Source organism: Lactuca sativa, chromosome 4 (genome assembly GCF_002870075.4).
Source record: "Lactuca sativa cultivar Salinas chromosome 4, Lsat_Salinas_v11, whole genome shotgun sequence".
NCBI classification, from domain to species: Eukaryota; Viridiplantae; Streptophyta; class Magnoliopsida; order Asterales; family Asteraceae; genus Lactuca; species Lactuca sativa.
In genome coordinates, this window is record NC_056626.2 from 407,000,446 (window position 1) to 407,006,277 (window position 5,832).

Sequence of the window (5,832 nt, forward strand, 5' to 3'; positions counted from 1 at the left end):
AAATAAGATCCGAATAACTCAATTCAAATAAGATCCGACTAGCCCAATAATGAAGCCCGACAATGAAGTCCAATTAGGCGATTTTAACTTTTGAACAATAAAATACAATCACCTTTGTCGAACTTGAGCAGTAGAAAGTGAAACCCCTACATTTTCGGCACCATGAAAAACTCTGATACACGAGTCTCATTCGGTCACAGATCATGATCTTTATAGTATCGGAAATCGAAAGGAACTGTAAATTTTTGTTAGCTTAATCACCATTTTCCATTTCGTTTCACTTTTCGATTGTAAATGTGATTTCTGTGTGTGTTGTGACTTGTTAGCTGCCATCGAAATGATTTCGTGTTAGTTGCAAATGTGGTTTCAATTATGTGTCCTGTTTTTTCGTCCCTAAACGACTGCCGTTGATTTCAACCTTAGAACTTTCCGCCTGCGGGTGAGCTGATTAATTGCTAATTTAAAAAATTAAGATTCATTTGTTGTTTTACTAGGTTATAACCCGTGTACTGCACGGATGATTGACTATTATAAACAAAATATATATTACCAATCAATATTTTTTTTAATGATTTAAAATATCATAAATAAATATTATATTAACTACAAATACACAATCATAATATTATTATAAACAATAATATATTTTTTAATGAAATGATTTAAATCATATACATGTAAATCCATCTTAGAGACTTTATTTTTATGTTCATAAACTTTGTCGATTGTATAGTATATTGTTTTAATAATTGGTTGCAAAAACTAATTATTGAACATTTAAACCATCCATAAATTCTATCAAAATAAAAGAACTTGCCAAGTTGGTGGACTTCAAATACAACACCACGTGCATTTGCATTTGACAAAAACCTCTTTTAAAGAAATTGCTATATTTCAATAATCTTTATTTTCAGTTTTTTAACAGTTTAGAAACTATTTAGCACTTAACTGATATGTATTTTACAATGATATAAATCTTATCAGAGTTCATAAATAAGTAATAAATACTGTAATTATAAAAGAACTTCAACGAATAAAAGTAAACAATATTAAAATACAAAAAAGAACCATACATAATAACAAAAGGAATATAAACTACAAATAGTAACATAAAAGCTGAGTATAACTACTAATAAAAAAACTAAATTAATATAATTACACAAGAACCCAATATATTTTTTTTAGAAAGAGACACACTCTCAGCAAATTTTATTCAAAAAATAACAGAATACAAATGAATTACAAAAAAATCCATGAAGCCATGTTTGCCATCGATTAAAAGCTAGTAAAAGGACTAAACATAAGCCACATCAAAGGATATGTAGCAGCAATGAACACAGGCTAACCTGGTAATATGAAGAAAAAATAAATATTTGTTGTCCAATAGACAAAACATGAGAATTTCAGAGAAAGAACAACTTCATTAAATCAAGACAATCAGAACAATGTACATGCCAACGTGGGGTCCAAATGCAACACCATACTAAAAAGGCTTCTAGGGTCCATGTGACAATTAAAACAATTTAAGAAGCTTTTTGACCAGTAGGAAGTAAAAATAACACCAAAATGTTAGCACGATGCCACACGAAATAAACAAAACTCATAGAACCATACTTCATTCTATTACAACACCATACTTTATGATCTACCAAATCATAGGATTGTACTTTCAAGTGCTATTTTATTAGGATATTATAATCTAAAAAAGCTACCCAATTATAACATTGTACTTTCAAAGTACGATGCTTTATTATAAAATAATATGTAGCGATATAAAGAAAGAAAAGTAGAATGCTATGAAATGAAAGTAAATAAAAGTAATGGATATTTATTTCAGTTAGACCAATATAGTATGTTACTGGTCCCACCATATTTTCGAACTATAGGTTAGGACTTATAGCATCTTACTTTCAAATGTAAGGTGTTATAGCATCATATTTTCTATCATCTTAGTTGGATTTCATGGTACAAGTAATATAAGATCTTAGTTATCAAAAAGACACCAAGTAACTGATGTAAATGAAAGTACATTTCTATTTCTTGGATTTAGCTCATAATTGGGCTAAATGCAAGAAATATAAACATTCTTCCTATTTTTTCACACGCACACACATTGTCATAGCCACACAAAAATATACAGCAGAAGCATATACTTTGTGTGTATGTGTGTGCGGTAGATCATTCATACCTCTAAACACACCTTGGTAGAGGGAAAATTAAAATGAATGAAAATACCAATAAATTAGAAATCATTCATACCTTTGGGGCAAGTGATGGTTCATTATAGCAAATGTCTTTTCGGGTCACAATTATGCCATTGTCTTGACTACAATGTTTCATCAGTTACAACTCACTTACGGCTCATGAATTGCAATATAAATTTAAACCTGCAATAACACAAATAATGGAGTAATTATAAATAATTACCTAGTTGTTATTTTGCAACCACCAAGAAGCATGACAAAACAACTTTACCAACGTGTGTGAATAGTTCTTTCACAACATCAATTTGACTTTTTAACCTGAAACAAATTGATTTAATTTACTTGATGAATAAAATACCTATATAACACATAACACATTAAAATAACATATATAGATATTGAATTACGCATGAATGATTGTGGTTAAACCGTTTGCACAAAATTAAACCCAAAATCATCACAACGACTATTTTATGCATCGATACAGATTTTTCTAAAGTGGAACCAATAAATCTCAGTTGTGGAAATGGATGAGTCCGCTTCCTTTCATATTCTAAATTTTATGATCCCTGTATAAAGTATTTTAATTGAAATTCAAGAAAAGTAAAATAGAAAACACCTACATGATGCTTCACATATGCGACGGTAGGGGTGTCCTGGTAGGGCCGCGACGATGTATGTCTGCGATGGTGAAGATACTTTGATGCAATGATGGGGTCGTAAGGTTGTGATGGTCCGATTGGAACTCAGAACTCTAGAAGGTGATGACATGGTCGGATTTCTAGGGTTTTCAGAGATATAGGGAGAGAGTAAATTAATGGGTGTATTAGCAGAATCGGAAGGCATAGTGGGAGACGAAAACAAAGAGAATAATGAGATGGTTGTTGATTTCAATCTTGATTTATTAGGTTGAAGACAATTGAAGATAAATTGATTCCTGATTTTGTGGGATTTATTGAAAATGTCATTAAATTAAATTGATTGATATTGATATATAGCCTATTTTAGAGGATAGTCACATAGGCGGGAAAACATCAAAATAGAGTTATCAAAACATTACACGTGGCAAAGTAAAGGCTTAGAAAATGACATGTGGCATGTGTAAAGAGTTTTTTTATTAGAAGAGAAGATTTATATTGTGTTGGTGAATATTCTTTTTTTTTTGAAGGGTGAAACACAAGATCTACTGTTGATTACAGTAGAAAGATATAAGTTTTCTATTCTTCAATGGGATCTGATTGCAAAAAAAAATTGATACAAGGTTTGGTCTTATTGGACAAAGTATTCATGTTTCCTTTTCTTTAGACTGCATCAATTGAAATAAATGCATCAATTGAAATAAATAAAGCTTAGTTGTTGAATATTCTATGGCTTTTGTAGATCAATTTGTGATATATCAACCTCAAGCCCCTTAGAAGGATCAAGCTCAAATAGTTCAAGCTCAAGCTCATACACCTCTGATGGAACAAGCTAAGACACAATAGATGATGCAATTCCATACACCTCAGCTGGTCAGGTGCATATCCGGTTTTCTAAATGTGTTATGGGCACAATATTGCTAAAATGAGACATATTCTGATATTTTTCACTCTTTTATAGCATTTTATGTTACTTACCACCCTTTTGATCTTTTTAGGCAGTCATAGGCGACCCCGATTGTAGAGCCATTGTACTCCATATGTATTTGGAACGGATTAAGGTAGTAGTCCTTACTCACAATTGTTATTCTCTCGAAAAGGTTCAAATTAATATTTTATCCAAACCTTATGGTTTCTATCAGAAAATAAATTATAATAATTAGGTCTTTTCCGGATAAAAATATAATGGGACACAATATATGTTGGGTACTTGATACATGATGAGGTCACTCATTTTTGCTATAAGCCATAATGATACCCCCATGGATTTGCAAGGATAGATCAGGTTGCAAGGCCGGATAATGATCTTGCAAAGCTTGAATATTTAAATTGTGCGTGCGATCAGTACTAATATTCCAATTCATCAACAAAAGTTTGTCGGTAGTGGTCGTAAACAACCCATGTTTGTAAGCATTTAAGTTGTGGATTCCATGAGAGAAATGACGTTTTCTATCTGATGGCTCGAGCCTTCCACAATTAACTTCAAAGACAATAAGATAGCCTGTGTTTGTCTCCACGCAATAATATTTCCCCTGATCGTTAGTTGTCCGCGAATAAGAAACTAAAGATCGAACCGCCCCGTCGAATTCCCCATTAGCTAGTCTATAACTACGGAGTGTCTATATAATCAAATCATCTAATAATCGGACAGAGCTCTCATCGCGTACTGCAAATGTCTTAGACTTCTTTTGTTGTGCAATACATTGTAGCTGCTCATTCAAATAAATGTGAAAATCCTCATCACTAACTACTTTGAGACTTAACTTGTTTTCTTCTACAAAGACAAGGCTGTTGACCGAACCACAGACAACAAACCAAAAAAGGGAATTTAAAATTAATAGATTTATCAAAGAAAAATGTTACAAATTAAATGATCAACTTGAAAACAAGTCACTTGGAAAATCAGAAGAGCTAAATGGGCACACGTGACCAACTTCTTCTCGGTTCACATTACTATAGACTAGCTTTTTGTTATTGCTATAGATAACCATCATACTCTCACATGCTACCAATACATGTGTTCTATTTTTCAATGAAAATGCTTCAAGACTTGATCGTTGGGTCCCTAATGACTCCATTTTCATATGTGTTAGTTGCAAGCTGTTGATGCTCGTGTCCGGTACAAAATGGAAAAGATGACTATCTTCAACTACACAAAACAAGTAACATATCTGGGGAGAAAGAGAGAGTCAATAAAGATATTGAGATTTGAATGAAATAAGATAAAGCCAAAAAAAGAATCAATAATCTTAACCTTTTCCAAGGCACAAAAAAGAACAAGGTCGTATACTTTTAGGATCAAAATATTCTTTTGTGATGAGATTAAAGTAAGTCGGAGAGTGAGAGTATATTCACACAAACATCCATCAATGTACAGGCAGTCGTCATGTCACTAATCGACTTTATGTGGTAGGGGATATCACGCTGCAATACGGTATTGTTTTTCTCTAGTAAGATTTCATCACGTATTTCAAGATAATATATGCGATAGCCACTAACAACCAATAAAACCTGTTACACATTGTCATTAATATTACTTACTAATGTAGAGAAACAAGGAATTTTATATATATATATATATATATATATATATATATATATATATATATATATATATATATATATATATATATATATATATATATATATATATATAAGAGTTAAAAAGAATTAGGTTGATATTACCCATTGCTTTGTAAATTTAGATGAGAATTTGTACATTTTGTATTAGACAACGATCATTATTGTAACTTTTTTAAACATATGGACGTTTTCTAATAACAAAGTTTACAAACGAGTGTTTTTGGTGGCTACATAGAAAATGAATTACGAAAACAAACCTTTTTAATTTATAGAAAATGTCCAAGTGTTTAAGACTTCCACATGTTTAAAAAATTATAATAATGATCAATGTCTAATACAAAGTTTACATATTTTTATCTAAATTTACAAAGTGGGGGTTAATTTCACCTTAGTTCTTTTTTAATTCT

General features: G+C 31.2%; 2 long non-coding RNA genes across 2 annotated transcripts; one reads left to right on the plus strand and one right to left on the minus strand.

Moving 5' to 3' along the window:
• Positions 1–1,061: 1,061 nt before the first annotated feature.
• On the minus strand, positions 1,062–3,145 carry LOC111915115 (uncharacterized). The gene is made up of 4 exons (XR_002858053.3): positions 2,828–3,145; positions 2,476–2,522; positions 2,260–2,387; positions 1,062–1,346 (listed from the first exon to the last, which is right to left on the minus strand). It is a non-coding gene; the product is annotated as an uncharacterized LOC111915115 (long non-coding RNA).
• Positions 3,146–3,347: 202 nt separating this feature from the next.
• LOC122197840 (uncharacterized) lies at positions 3,348–4,076 on the plus strand. Its single transcript, XR_006191539.2, has 3 exons — positions 3,348–3,465; positions 3,585–3,720; positions 3,841–4,076. It is a non-coding gene; the product is annotated as an uncharacterized LOC122197840 (long non-coding RNA).
• Positions 4,077–5,832: the final 1,756 nt, after the last annotated feature.